This window comes from Strix aluco, chromosome 1 (genome assembly GCF_031877795.1).
Source record: "Strix aluco isolate bStrAlu1 chromosome 1, bStrAlu1.hap1, whole genome shotgun sequence".
Taxonomy (NCBI): Eukaryota; Metazoa; Chordata; class Aves; order Strigiformes; family Strigidae; genus Strix; species Strix aluco.
This window is the reverse complement of record NC_133931.1, coordinates 86,566,799-86,583,108: the sequence shown is the minus strand read 5'-3', so window position 1 is coordinate 86,583,108 and position 16,310 is coordinate 86,566,799.

Genomic DNA, 16,310 nt, shown 5'->3' with positions numbered 1-16,310 from the left:
TGAATTGAGGACAGGTCTGCATAACTTTGTGCTGCACTGCCTGTTTAGAAATCTTCATTAACACAGGAGGAGTTGTTGAGCAAAAAGGGTGTATTTTCTTTGTGCATATGAGTACTAGTATCTGTGATACAATGTTTGACTCAAAATATGTCTTGATTTTCTTAAAGAAGATATGCTAAATAGTCAAAATTTGAAAAGAAAAAAGTAAATTGTTGAAGGTATTTTTTTCTTACAACTTCTGAATTACCATTAAAACCCCATTATTCATGCAGTTGTATAGTATGTCTATGAAATTAAGTAAAAGGTCAAGCTGCTAATTACTCTCTTTCAGCATCACCACCATTTCACTTGCTTGTGACAACTTTAACTATGTTGCCAGTACATTAAGACTGACAAAGGGACAGGGTCAGCATTACTTTGCTGGCAGCACAATTTTCCCTATCCTACACTACCTAACAGTTTATGCACTTTGGATTGATTTTATCAGCAAACCAAAAAAACAGAAGAGAAAACTCTTATGTATCATTAAAATAGACAAAGTAAGGTCGATGTAGTTTGGCTGCTTAAGAATTACTGTTGGATTGATGAAGTTTTGCATCATAAATTTATCACATTTTTGTAAAGCAGTTCTTATAGAAGATGGTAAGAACCCACCCTGAAGAACAAATACTTTTACAGTTCCAAAATCAAGTAGTGTTCAAATTAAATAAATGGAAAATAATTAGGTAATCACTTCATGTGTGTCTTGCTATCAGCATTTTATTATTATACAAAAATTCTTTGTAATTAGAGCTTATCAAAAGTGCAAAATCAACAGAAAACTCTATTTTAGATTCTGTGCTACAGAGAAGCAAAAGGAGGGGAAATTAATTCTTCCTTTTCTTTACCTCATCTGCACTGGCACATATAGCAGAGGCCTACTTGAAGGGTCTTCTTTTGCTCTGCAAGCCTGAAGTAAGAGATCACAAGACTGGGGATATAATGAGACAGAAATATAGACTAGATTTTAAAAACTGCATAGACACATGTTCTCTTTTGCAGCAAACATCCCTCTCATTTTTTCTAATACATACTATAAAGTGCTGAAGAATACCTTGCTGACATCTAGTCTGAAATATTTTATTCTTTGCTCGCAGAATGACATTATAACTGTTAAGAGTCAAAACCACTTACTTTCACTCACCCTTAGACTGATACTGTTGAGGTTATAAATTACAAGATAACTCTCAGGGAACAGGAAGACTGCATCTTCCTTTTTGTTTCTTCCAGTGGTCTTTTTCTTGATTCTTTCTCACCACCAAAACCAGATCTTTTCATCTTTGAATAAAAATTCTACTGGTCTCTTCCATGCCAAAATATACCCTGATCTCCTACTTGCCTCCCTACATGCCATCACATTTCCCTCCCTCAAAACTCACTAAACGTAATATTTCCAAGCACTGCCTCAAATCTTCTTCTACAACTCAATCTAAGGCAATAGTCCATCCCCATATGAGTAACAAAAATGTAGTCATTTAGCAACACTATAATGCAAGAGAAAAGGCCAAGAGGTTTGTGCTGAAAATTCTTCAGGTCTGCCAAGTGTCACATATCTTACATAGAACTCACATTTGGCAGACTATCGTTCCTGGCTGCATCTCCCGATTAAGTTTCATGTATTAATAAGAAGTGCAGGTAGAAATGTACATCATGTACTTCTTAGTATTAAAAAAAAAAAAAAAATACATTGGGGTGAAAGCCAAGATTTTATAGTTTTGGATTTTATAGTTTCTAATTTCACATCATCTACTAAGTAGTTAGGCTATATCTTTGTTGTAAAGAATTCTGTAATCAAAATCTCCTATCTCTATCCTGGAGCCAGGCAACCCTCAACTCCATCTTGTTTCAAATAAAACTAGTTGTCAAATTTCGTAGAACTACTGGAAGCAGAACTGGGATTAAAACTCATAGCCAAGTCTACCAAACACAAGGCTTTTTTCAGGATTCACATAATCAACTTGTGGGCTTAGCCATCCTGTTCCTGCCCTACAAAGGCCATTCTGCCAACTAGAACCTAAAAATCCTGATACCCCTCATTGTACTTTTATCTCAAACAGCTTTGCAACCTTTAGTAACTGTGCATTTAGTTACGATCTGGAAGGTGCTTCCCACAAATTCAAAGACCCTGGTTTGTTTCCAAGGATCTCTCACATTTTATTTATCTTTTCCTGGTCATTCCTCCAGACCCCCAAGTTCAGCAGCACCCTTAGCACATAAAGACCATTCATGTCTCCCTGTGCTCCTGTTGACCCTTCCTCCACAGTCCTCTGCACAAAATGATACAAGCTCTAACTGTGCGGTCCTTGTCCTGGTTTCAGCCAGGATAGAGTTAACTTTCCTTGGGCTGAGAGGGAGCACAGCTAGAGGGCCGGTCCTGATAGATCATCGGAGCATTCCATATCATGTGACTCATGATCAGTATATAGGTGGATGGGTCTCTCTCTCGCACAAGCCATTTTCAGTTTCTGGGTCGGCGTGGCAGGATTTTCTGGTGCAGTCGGATTGCCGCTGCGGGGGGTGGGGGGTGGTCTGTGTACCTGTCGCCATGCTTGGTAAGCCACTGCTGCATTTTGCCCATTTTGGACTTATTATTGTTACTGTTGTTTTTTTGTTACTGTTAATAAATTTCTTTTATTCAACCTACAAATTTCTTCTTTTGTCCCTCCCCTATTTCACCGTGGAGGGGGGAGGTGAACAGATAGCCACATGACGATTGGCTGACAGCTGAGTTCAAACCACAACAATCCTTTGGTACAGCAAAAAGTATGTGGACAGTGAATACCTGTGTCCTTATGTGCCTCATCTCCACAGTCTTCTCTAAATTGTTACAGTCCTAGATGACATGACTGGAAAATCATGTGGATAATCTCATTCCCACTCTTTGCTGAAGATTGACCTGGCTAACAGCCTCCAAATCCCAGGTGGGAGTTTAGAGGTACCGGAAACTTCTTGGGTGGAACAAGAAGACTTGCTGGTGTAGTGGGCTCAAGCCTTACAGCTCCACATCATACCAGCAAACAGGGAGAATGAAAATAAGCCAACAAGGCTTCAGTAACATTTGAAAACTAATACACACCCCCCTGCCTTCAATTTGTTATTTTTGAACTCTATCAATCACGACTTTTAATCTAGTTAGTATTGTGCGAGAGAATACGTAAAGTGGTTTTTGGATGTTTCAGATAAATACTGTTCCTTGAAAAGTTCAGCCGGAGTTAACTGTTCTATTCAATTGAAGCTTGATGGTGGCTATATGTAAAAATCTTAGAAAAGCTCAGAACAATATTTAAATTAACTTTAGAATAACTATTTTTATTTTATCCACACCTTTTTGGAAAAGCAGCTGTCAGTTAATGGTTGTGCTTGATCATTAGAAGTGCTGTATTTCACCTTGAAGGGATTCCTACATGAAGGTGCTGTCATGAATCCATACTGTTCTGCTCAATGTCTCCAATTCCACTTACCTAGGTAAACCACATGGGTATGAACATGCTGTGTTGTTACAGCTTACTTTCATTGGGTAAATAGAATGATTTGTAAAGTACCATCGCACTGCTGGAACTGAGCCACTCATAAGCGTTTTTGCTTTTATACCAGTGTGATATGAACATAGCCAGTATAGTTTTGTGTCATACTAATTTCTAATTAACTCTTATCACATCTTACTTCTAATTATGATATATTTCCATCACTTGAAATCTTTAAACCATGGCTGGATAGTAATATATATGTTAAAGACATATCAGAAGTTACAGCCTTACTACAGAAATGACTGGTTTCAGTTCTTTGGGCTGAATTACGGAACACATGAGATGAACTCATAATATCCTTTGTCCTTAAATCATCTGAATTTCTAAGAAATCTTTTCTGTATTCAAACATTGCTTAAGAGAGACATAATTTACTAACAACAAACAAAGAAATACCTTAATCACCATCTTAGCATTTTTATGTTTTCAATATATCATTCAGCTGTATTTTTATTTTCTTAATCAATCACCATGCTTCTACTTTTGGGGAGGAAAAATGCTGTGGGAACTCAGATGTAATCCACTTCATTTCAGATGGGTCTAACACTAACTATTCATTCCTATGAAAAAACAATTTTCTTTTGTATCTGGACCAAATACTTCATTTCAGTTTTCAGAGCACTGGCTGTCACCAGGTCATCAACACCACAGTCTTTCAGCTCAACATGATATTAGCATCTGAAGTACAAATCTGCAAATGATACAAAACTGGGAAGGCTGGTTGTGTTGCCATTCAGAGGGACCTCAACAGGCTGTAGAAAGGGGCCACCAGCACCCTCACGACGTTCAACAAAGGGAAATACCAAGTCCTATACCCTGGAGAATAACACCATGCACGAGTACATGCTGGGGGCAACAGGCTGGAAAGCAGCTTGGCAGAAAAAGATCTGGGGTTCCTGTTGGACAAGTTGACCATAAGCCAGCAGTGCACCCTTGTGGCAAAGAAAGCCAACAGCATTTGGGGCTGCATTAGGAAAAGCATCAGCAACAAGTCAAGGGAGGTGATCCATCCCCTCCAGTCAGCTTCGGCTGAGACCACACCTCCAGTGCAGAGTCCATTTCTGGGCTCTGACCAGACAGACATGGACTTGTCTCTGAGAAGACAGACATAGGCTTCCTGGAGCAAGTCCAGCACAGGTCCACGAAGATGGTGAAGGAATAGGAGCACCCATCGTACATAGACAGACTGAGAAAGGACTGTTTAGCATGGAGAAATGAAGGCTCAGGGTGATTTTATCAACATGTGTAAGCACATGTTATGGGAGGTGTAAGGAACTGAAGGAATTAATGCCTCAAAGATTTATTGATACAGAAAACCTCAAGGACAAGTTGTGGACTTTGTGATTAGTCTAAGGGATGCTGCCCAAGGAAGCGCAGAGTGCGTCAAAGGATATATGTCCCCACTCCCTTGCAGTTGTATTGCCAAACTTCTTAAATAAGACTCAAAGCGGGGAAACATGGACTGAGTGAAACCAGATGTTTGGGTTAAAAGACTGATAAGAGAGATAAATAATGAGCACCAGATCGACCTAAGCAAAAATTGAGGAAAGAATAAAGAGGTTGTGAGTCTCTACCTGTGAAGATACTCAAAACCAGACTGGACAATGTCCTGAGCAACCTGCTCTAGTAGACTCTGCTTTGAGCAGAGGGCTGGGCTAAGCGATCTCCAGACATCCCTTCCAACCTCAGTTATTCTGTGAAATCAAGTAGAAGGTAGTTTCTCAGCGAGTGATCAGGGTGTCCCTGGAAACTAAAGGTCATGACAAACCTTATTTCTTCCTCCTACACATGATTTTTCTTATCTAATGCAAGCATGTAGCAATATATCTACACATACATAAAAATACGATCCAAACACCTAAAAAGCAAGTTATGTAGGACAGATGTGAATTATATCATTTACTATAGCAGGACATAATCAAATATTTTGGTGATGAGTGTGGCATAAAAATCTACCTAAAGCAGAGTTTAATCCCTTTCACTTAATGTTACATAATTATCTAATTTCTACATAGAATTAAAGATGATGGTGAGGAAATTACTCTGTACAGTGATTACTATACGTATTTATTATAAAAAAAATAGTCATCAGAGTTTGCTCTGTGCCTGTATAAAAATTGGCATGTGACAATACATAGACTAAGGATCCTAAATGCAAGCATCTACTTTGAAATTTTAACAGGAATAGTGCTGATGAGGGTTTGATAAGAAAAGTTGACCTCTTCAAAACAATGCTTCTAGAAAAAATTAGCAATTTCCTTTTATTTACGTTGAAGCATGTGCATTGCATGCTCTCACATCCTGGATTGTGTATCCAGATCTAATAATCAGTCTTAAAAAAAAAAGCTGCTCTACTCAAGAATGTTATTTGCTATTTCAAGAAATGCTTTATTTATTTTCTAAGAATAGTGCAGAGTTCACTTCTGAAAGGAAAGCACTGACTATAGGGTGCATTAACATGTTCATTTTCCACGTTTGCTGTTGCATATTTAAGGTAAATACAGGAAAAAACAAGAGTAAACAGCGGATAGGAAAAGGATACCCTTCTGTATCATATCAAGTAATTTCATGAGTTTAACTATAAATTCAGAGATACAGCACTAGGGGTTCCTGGGGCATAGAAGTAAAACAAACAATAAAGAGGGCACAATGCAAAAAAACTTACAAAGCATTTTTTATGGAAGCATTTATGGCTTACTCAGACTAATACAGAGTCCAAATTCTACACCAAACTTGAAATAAACTTCAAACCTGTGTTTCTCCCACTGAGAGAGAAAAGTGGAAAGAGAAGGGGGAGGGGGTATCTGCAGGTAAATTAATCTGACATAACACGAAAAATGAAGTCACAGAATCACAGAATCACAGAATCATTCAGGTTGGAAAAGACCCTTTGGATCTCCTTGGTATGTATTGCTTAAAATCAGAATTTAAAGGCCAGTGTACGTGGCTTTAATGGAAAACAAATGCAGGTATTTAAACTTTATGTTATAGAGTTTTATTCAATTATTTCTTAAATATGTTCCTTTAAAGATTTACCTGTACAATCATGTTCAGAGGATATTTTCAGGAAAGGGCTTTTTAAAGAAAATACGCAAGTTTTAATTTTTATTTCAGTGATCATCCAATGGTATTTTAAAAGGAAGCACTTCACTGCATTTTATTCACAGGGGCTGAATTCAGGAGGAGTGGGGGGAGCTGGAGAGGAAACTGTAATTCTGCTTCTCCAAGCTCAGCATACAAAATATCCTTCATTTGATTGAAGTGTCAAAATAAAATGCTACTCAGTTAATTGTGCAGATGTTCAAAATATTATCATTTTGAATTTAATCAAGATATAAAACAAAACCCAAAAGCAAGGTGACATTGAAATTTCTTTTTTGGTTCCAGACACTTCCGAAGCTTTTGTTCTTCTTCCTGCTTTCTCTGTAATGAAACTGAGCCCTGTGAAATTCTGGTACTTATTTTGATGGGGCGATTTGTGTCTCCCTCACATCATGCACAAGCTAATGACAGTTTTCTTAGCTAGGTCTCATTGCTTTGCATGTATTTTGCTCAGAGCATTACCATCTTATCCATTTGACCTTTATTAAAGCTATCATGGGGTAAGATTTACCAAACTGTCAGAGCAATTTAGGAAGGATTTGCCTTTTGCCATGTTTATCCCATGTCTCCGACACTGAATAGAAGGCTATTTCTAATACATTGCATTGAAATAGGTTTATGCATTCTATTCTCGGTTAGTTACAGCATCTTTTATTGCAGACTGGTTGTGGGTGCTCAGGCATGCTCAATTCTCTTGGTACACACTAATGGATTAATTCTTGCTCCTGTAGATCCCTTCTGTTGCAATAATATCACTTCAAAATTGACATTTCTTCAGACTTGAAATAAGAAATATTTTGTTTACTAAGCTAACAAGATTGCAATTTTCCTCCTTTTCACTAATTGCATGTACAGATCAAGGCTGTACTCTACAACTCTGGACATTATCACTTGACCTCTTCATTCCTACACTCCCTGTTTTTATTATAATGCAATAACATGGGATAGTGTATGAGTTAAAAACATTAAAGCCTGTGATGTTCAGCTACTATAATAAACTTTCTATAAAGACTGCAGAGGTATCATATTTAAATCTGTCAAAACATATGTGAGTACTGTAGAAAGTTTAGGGAGATGGGACTTCTTTAACTAGTATTTCTATATTTACTATTAATCATTCTCTCCCACTCTCCAAATGTTTTATAGATTCTGCTCCCCTTCACCCCTATAGATGCTTTTAGCTTTTCAAGGTGCAGTATCCGAAATGCAAAATAAAGCTCCTATGAAACAGAACTGGAAATAAAATGTGAGATGACAAGAAATGTCAAATGTCATGTTAATAGAAGGGTTAATAGAAGGGTTTAATTATAGTCAAAATAGGTTTGAAGTTCTAATATGACCAAGGATAATAGCTTAACTTTCAATCACTTGCATCAACTGATTGTTTATTAAAAAATATCCTTTTATATAAAGGGTGGCTACAAAGAGGATGGAGGCTCTTGCTCCACAAGGAGCTACATGGAGAAGACAAGAGGCAATGGGTACAAGCTGCACCAGGAGAGATTTCATCTCAATATAGGAAAGAATTTTTTTTACAGCAAGAAAGATCATTCACTGGAACATCCTTCCTAGGGAAGTGGTCAAGTCCCCATTGCTGGGGGTTTTCAAGATGCAATTGGACAGGGTGCTAGATAATCTCATCTCAGCCCCCTTTCCCACAAGTTGGACCAGATGAGCCGTTTGAGGTCCCTTCCAATCTGGACTGTTCTATGATTCTATGAATGATGCTATTTTGATATTGCTAATTAGTTACAGGACTGCCAGTGGATTCTCCTACCTATTAGTTGTACAGATGCAAACATTTCTGCAGGCCTTATCAGATTCAGAAGTCTTAGATTTCTATTTTCTCCAAAATTATTACGAGCACAGAAATGCTTAATATTACACAAAACTCACCATTTGACTGAGAGTATGTTGCTATAAATCACTTACTAGTTCAAAAAAATTGTTTTACATGATTGCTAAACCAAGCAGTACAACGTGTTACGTGAGGCTGGCATTATAGACATGACATAAAGTAAAAATCTTAAATAAAAGATACCAGATGGCCAAATTCAGCACTACATTCTCTTCTATTACTTATTTCATGCACAGTTTAGTCATTTGTTGACAGGATTTCAAATCAGCATCAGTAGGCTGGACAAGGTGTCAATCCCCTCTGAGGCTTCCCCAGGTAACTTCCAAGAAGCAGTGGAGTGCAATAAGTATGTTGTCATTACTTACAAGGGGACACAAGTTTGTATTAAGCTAAGAAAGCTCACTGGACTTGCACTGTTTTGTATGAACTTGTCTTGGCCTGCCTGAAGATTTATTTTACAGTGTGTTTAGCTATAACTATAATTATCTAATGTCCAAGTGATACCACTTATTTTGTTTAGTGTCTCCTGAGCTTTGTACAATTTTGTGGTGTAATGGTTATTTTTATTTTTGTAACTGATAGATTAGTAATAATATTCTGTACAGAATGGACTATCTTTGATCATGAAATAAAATGCAGTGAATGGTAGTGCAGACATGGAATGAGAGCATGACCCTTAAAAGTACATGTAGAGGATAATACTGAAGACCACAAGATGATAAACAACTCATCAACAGTAAATTACTAGTCATTAAAGGACTGCACCTTGGAAGCCAAGCAAAATGTATTTTAGGATTAGCAAAGATAATAATTCTCCAACATATAACACACGCCTTACTAAATCTGGATGCAATACAGGCTTGCAGTGAAGAAAGTGCAAAGCTAGTAAACATACAAATGTACATAACACAGTCTATCCATATAGTCTAAATATGTAAAGACCATATTAATAAACCTACTAGATCCTAGAGTGAGGAGAAAGAACCTATCAAGCCAGCAAAGACTCAGGGTACTGATAGCTTGCATTATCCAACCCAGAGTAAGACACCTGAGGATCCAGAGGGACACTGCAAAATGAAAAGGTAGTCTGGAGAAAGTTTGTGTATCATTTTAACTGGATGGAATTTGAACCAAAAGTATTAGTATCATTGTAACAGGACTAATAACAATTCTTAAAATTGACTATAATTAGGCTAATCCTGTGAAGGAGGTCTTACCCCACAATTTTCAGAGAGAAAACTGAAAAAGTAAATGACTTGCTGAAGATCATGAAGAATCCTGTGATGGAAATGAATCAACTCATCTTGTCTTTAAGTTATGGAGTTTGTCCTCAAAGATTGTCCTTCGTGGTTCATTGTGAATGATATGGATGGCACAAATGACAAAACATAGTTTTTTTCAAACATTAACAAATACAGCATATTAAATATCTGTTATTTGCTTTTAATTTTAGTGTCTGATTTATACTCATTGTGGAAAGGAGCCAAAGTTGAACCAGTTCTAAATCTTACCAACTGTGGAATAAAGCCAAGGCTGAATTAACTCTTGCCATAACATTAAAAAAAAAAACCACAACCCTAAGCAGCAAGCCTGAAACCAGATTAAAAGGCTGATTAACAATGTAGGTCCAAGGCAATGAAATTAGAAGGATTCAAGTAGTCTGTTGGCCCTATTTGCAAACAGAAAAACAATTAAAGGATTCATAATTCAGTATATCATGTTTATTTTGTTTAACTGTATTTCAGTTTAATCAACAGTTATATCCGAAAAAACATGAAAAAGTCAATTTTTCCTAAACATTCTTTGACACACATAAAATAAGATACAAAATACATCTGACTATAAAAACCAATAAAAAACTAGGAAAATAATTCAGGTCTTGGGGCATTGTTTACTAGTATTTTTTCTCCTACTTCTTTAGGGTAATTAACAGGAGACATTATGATCCCATTGGCAAGCAATCAACTTCTTGTGTATGTTGACTGTAAAGAAAACGGACTGCATAGGTTTGCTGACAGACTATAAGCCTCTGACTTGATTCCTGCTATTCTAGAACCAGTCTGGGATCTGAGGACCCAATCATGTGCACAGGCAGGCTAATAGGCTTTTGTCATTGCCCATCTTGCATTTAAACTGCCATGGCTGTGACAAAGCAATTCTTGCTCCTCTGTGTTTCCCTGGCTTCTCACCACTGCCTAGCTAGTGCTCACAAAACACATTTTTGTGGCAGCCCGGGGAGTTAATCAGGGGCTAATCTGGCTGAAAAAAAACCAAGTCGTGTTCTCTGTGCTACTTAGTTACCTCAGCTCCCTGATACAGCCAACAAAATGCCTGCACTGACAATATTAAAAGAAGTGGGAAATGGCCAGGAAGGAGCAACAGGGGAGAGAGTCAGCCAGGAACTGCAGCTTTTGGCAGAGTGCTGTGTAAATGCAAGTCAGATGGCATTTTTCATAGTTGTTCCTATGGAAACAGCAAAAGTGTTACTTTCCTGAAGTTTTATCACTGGGTGTTATGCATTTATATCTCCACCAATATCTCCCTCCTCATCTTTGTGGAGAAAAGCAAGCACCATTAAAAATACATTTACTGAATGTAACAGTGAACCAATTCTGGAAGTAGCTGTTTGCACAAGTTCCCACCCAGAGTCAGGTTGCAAATTATTTCTCTGAAGAATACGTTAGTGCTTTGTGATTAATAGGCTATTTAAATTTTTACTTCTACTGAAAGAGTCAGAGAAACCAATTCTTGTGCATAATGTACTTAGTTTTAGACATAACGAGACTTAAATCTGTATTTACAGACCAATTTCTGTTCAAACCACATACTCCTCATCCTCAACTCTGGTGGCTGAACACCGCTGGGTCACTGGGGCACAGGGCCACCAGCCCATGAACCACCCATGCAGCAGCCTCCATGTTGCCAAGGCGGCTGCAGGTCTGGGGCCTGCAGGGCCGGGGCATGGCAGTGCTGCCAGCCCAGGGGGGAGAGCCTCTCGCCTCTCCCAGGTGAGCCAGGGCTGTGCAGTACCCTTGGTGGTGTGGGCTGTACTGAGGAAATGTGCAGAAATGAACTTAAGCAAGCCCAAGGCTGAGGAGGAAGAAACACCCACTGCCAGGGAAAGGCCTCAGGGTGCTGGTGCCTTGGTGTAGCTGCACCCGCCCGCCCCTGGTGAAGACCAGAACTGCCAGTGTGGGACTGGAGGAGCTCAGTGAGGTTGAGCATCCTGACAGGGGAAAGGCATGGCAGCTGAATGGTGAACATCCTTAGGGGACAAACAACAATCAGAACTCTGTTTTTAATGAGGGTTTTCATATTTGTAAGACAACTTGGACTATTAAGTTGTTAAAGGATTGATTGGACTAACAAAGTTCTTACCACCCTCTCTAGCTATACACATACACAAAAGCATATATTAATGATAAGCATGTGGTTTCTTTCCTTTATCCCATGTTAAGACTCTAGTTCAACAGACTTTCTGGCTCAGGGCTGATTTTCATGTACACCCAGAAGCCCCATGCAGTCTCTGCTGCTGATGCCCTTCCAAGGCCTTGAGATACAGAAGAAAAAGAAATAAAAAGTTACCAATAACCACACTCCACTTTTTTAAAAAAAGTTGATTTAGTCACAGTGAAGAATATTAGCAAACCTTGTGAATGCAGACTTAACAATATGGCAAGGAAACATAAAAATCATCTACAGAAACAATTTTTTAAAAATCCATTATTTTTAGGCTCTCAAGAAATTTTGGCCATTGTGATTGCTTAGGATTCAGACTGACAGTGTTTTTGTCTAAACTGGCTAAACTTGTTGGTTTAAGTGCATACCCTACCTGCATCCCAACCCTACGTGGGAACAGGTGTTTCGTGTGTATCAGTCCTTTCTTGCTTACCATATGTTCAATTCCATACTGTCATGGTTTAACCCCATCTGGCAACTAAGTGCCACACAGCTGCTCGCTCACTCCCCTCCAGTGGGATGGGAGAGAGAATCAGAAGAGTAAAAGTGAGAAAATATGTGGATTGAGATAAAGACAGTTTAATAAGTAAAGCAAAAGCTGCTCACACAAGCAAAGCAAAACAAGGAATTCATTCACCACTTCCCATGGGCAGGCAGGTGTTCAGCCATCCCCAGGAAAGCAGGGCTCCATCACATGTAATGGTTACTTGGGAAGACAAATGCCATCACTCCAAACGTTCTCCCCTTCCTTCTTCCCCTGGCTTTATATGCTGAGTATGACATCATATGATACAGAATATCCCTTTGGTCATTTGGGGTCAGCTGTCCCAGCTGTGTCTCCTCCCAACTTCTTGTGCACCCCCAGCCTACTCGCTGGTGGGGTGATGCGAGAAGCAGAAAAGGCCTTGACTCTGTGTAAGCACTGCTCAGCAGTAACAAAAACATCCCTGTGTTATCAACACTGTTTTCAGCACAAATCCAAAGCATAGCCCCATACTAGCTACTGTGAAGAAAATTAATTCTATCCCAGCCAAAACCAGCACACATAGGAAGAAAATCTTGATGCCTCTGCTACAAGAGAGGCACAACACACTCCCAGCGCATGGATGATTTAGAAACTAAAATTCTGCAGTGTGCTGGGGTGTGTCTAAACAGATGTAAACTGAACATGTCTAACAACAGGTATTGTCTCCGGGAGAGATACAACTCCGTACTCTTATTTAAAGGTGTCCTTCTAAACACCTTTAAAATGTACTTTACTTTGATTAATTATCAAAATAATTATTTTCTCAGGCTGTGTCTGTACAGTATCCAGTCCAAGGAGAAATCCCTGGCCTCTAGATGAACTGACACAGTGTTGCGTGCAAACCTATTTCTTATTGCCTCCTGTTTTTGTAGTGGCCATCTCCACTCTGCATTATACATGTTTCCTCTGGAGCTCATGGGGCAGATCTGTGGCCTTACCAAAAGGATTTTTTTTTTTCTTTCTATTGCAAGGACTTGAAATAGTTCTAGAGTATTATCCCGAACATCTTTATATTAAATAGCATTTAGGAGTTGTGTGATATTTATTCTGTGCCTTGGAATGAGAGGGTTTTGAGACTATAAAGCCTGATGGACAATATTGGAGAATTATAACAGTACAGAGCTAAACATTGTGTGGCTATATTCACGTTACCTATGGGGAGCAATACCTGGAACAGACCGTCCCCAAAATGGTGAACAGATTTGTCTTGTAAGGATCTATTTGGTTAGTTCTGAAAGAGAACTTTGAAAAAATACACATGCACATTCATAATCAGCACACCAAGACAATCTAGGAAGGTAAATTATCTGGAAAAAAAGATCACAACTTAGAAATATATATTTTAATTTCCCAAACTACCCAACTAAGAAAAAAAATAATAGCTGCCTGAGTCCTGAGCATCAAAACTGCAATCTTTAATCAGAAGTTATAAAGAACTAAAGACCTGCACTGTAGGTGCAGAAACCACTTGAAAGCATGATGAGAAGAAATCAGATATATTCAGCTAGATTATTGTATTTTACAGACATGAAAATATAAAGTGAATTGGAGGATTCCCTGTTAGTAGTATAGCATTTTATACTTACTTCTTATGCACTCCAATAGGAGATATTTCTGAAAACACTCACATAAGTAATTACAGAGATAATTGATTTAAAACCACCAACCTAGTAATATTAATTGGTAATGCTGCGTAGCTGTAGTATATGAAGTTAACAGTAACTATATTCATCTTTAGAGAAAATATCTAAATATATTTTAAGTATTATTTGATTTTGAATCAATATACATATCTGTCACAGTAATTTTCAATTAAATGTTCTTATGAGATGTTCAGCTTAGACTGTGTTGGAAGGAAAAGGTATTAAAGTGAAATCTTGTAACAGCTGTGTAAATCTGATTGGACTTGTATATAGACTTGTTTTCTGCTTGTTTTTTGATACAGCAGGAATGAAAGGCATGAAAGGGCTCAGACAAATAAATTTCTGACAATCATTGATTAAGACTAAACTGTGATGCATAAAAGCTTTGCTTGAGTTTTACTTCATTTGTTTCAAAGCTTTGCTTGTGTTTTTTATTTCCCAAGGACTCCTTAACTGTTTCCCTAGGCCTTTGTCTGTTTGGATCTCCCTATGGAAATTACTGATAGCAGACTCAAAGCTTTCAATGGACACTTGGGCAGCTCCTAGAATGGGCAAACTAAGATAAGGGGGACTCAAAAAAAAGGACACAGAGATCCTATTATAGGGAGGATGATCTTGCTGATTTAGGAAGAAGACACCTGGACTTTACTTCACAGCGCACGGTCCGGAAAGAAGGTCAACTACCATAAAGAAGACTACTTACTTCTTCCCTCCACCACCGAAGACCCCCACTCTATTTTTACTATGCATGCTAGGACTATGTAAATGAATCCTGGGAACTCATTATCATAAGACACTCCTTTCCAGGAAATCTAATGAATATGTATGATTTGTGTGTATGTAAACTGATGTCCCTTGCTAGTTCTTGGGAGCCCTTATGGTGGAGAATCCCCAGGGTGACCCCAGCGCTGCTAATAAAGAATACCTGCTTAACAGTTATATTGGATTCTGACTGTTGAGTGAATTTGTTTCAGGCAAATGAACTGTTTTGCCATTTTATTTTGAAATAAAGATGCACTCTTATTTCATACCTTATTGTCTCATCCCATGTGGTGGGTTATGAGGGGGGTGAATCTTTAGAATTCCCCCAAGACTGTGCTGGTGGAAGAGCCAGAGCTGGTCTTTGCTCACAGAGCTGCAGGGGGGCCGAGTCACCACAATGTCTCAGAGGAACAATAGTGCTGGTGACTTTATTAACTGACCACGTCAATGAACGAATGGAAACAATTTGGCAACAATCAATGATAATTGTCCAGGGAACTAATAAAGGCTCTTTGGGATGCAACTGTTTTCCTAATAACCTGTCAATGATCAACCAATTGTAATTCATAAAAAACTGATATACATTAATATATGTAAGAAAGAGAGAGCAGAAGGAGGAAAGAGAAGGGGAGGGGGAGGGGATAGGGAAAGGGGAATCACCATCCTTGGATCCTGCATTGTTGCGGAGTACCCAGCTTGGTCCGTAGGTGGTGGGTCGACAAAGACATGCGTGGAGTGTTGCCTTTATATAGTCTCACGCATGCACAATAGGTTGTTCCAGAAGGTTCTCATTTTCTCTGGCTTGTACCTGCGCAGTTAGGCAAGTTCTGTCTCTGGGCAACCACAGGAGGGAGGGGGAGAGAAACGCCCACCACCCCACCTCCGCAGAGCTTGATCTGCTTCTCCCCCACAGGGCGTCCCACTTGAGTTGAGACATCCTCTTTACGAACAATTTCTTGTTTATGAAGAGTTTGTGACACTTATTCATAAATAAGATCAACTGAAACAACTTAATTTTCCTACTCTGCAAAGTGGCTGCCTTTATTAATCTCTAGCTATATATTCAGAAGAGCAGAAGTAAAGAAAAGAATTATCAAAATTGAACATATTAAGGTGCGTGCAATAGATGTTTAGAGGTGGGGGGATATTATAATCTCTTCTATAGAAAATTAAGAGGACTCTCATTTTGTAAGACTGCACAAAGGAGACTGTTACTGCAAGACGCTCCATGTCTGAATCACAATGATTTGGCTGCCTTTAAAAAAAAAAAGTAAACAGCAGCCACCATATTAAAGTAAATAAATTCCTGATGTGGAAAAGCACAGCTGTTCTTTGAAAATATGATCTGGATTTTTCAAGGCTGCAGTCTTGATCCTCCAAAGTTTTCTTTTCACC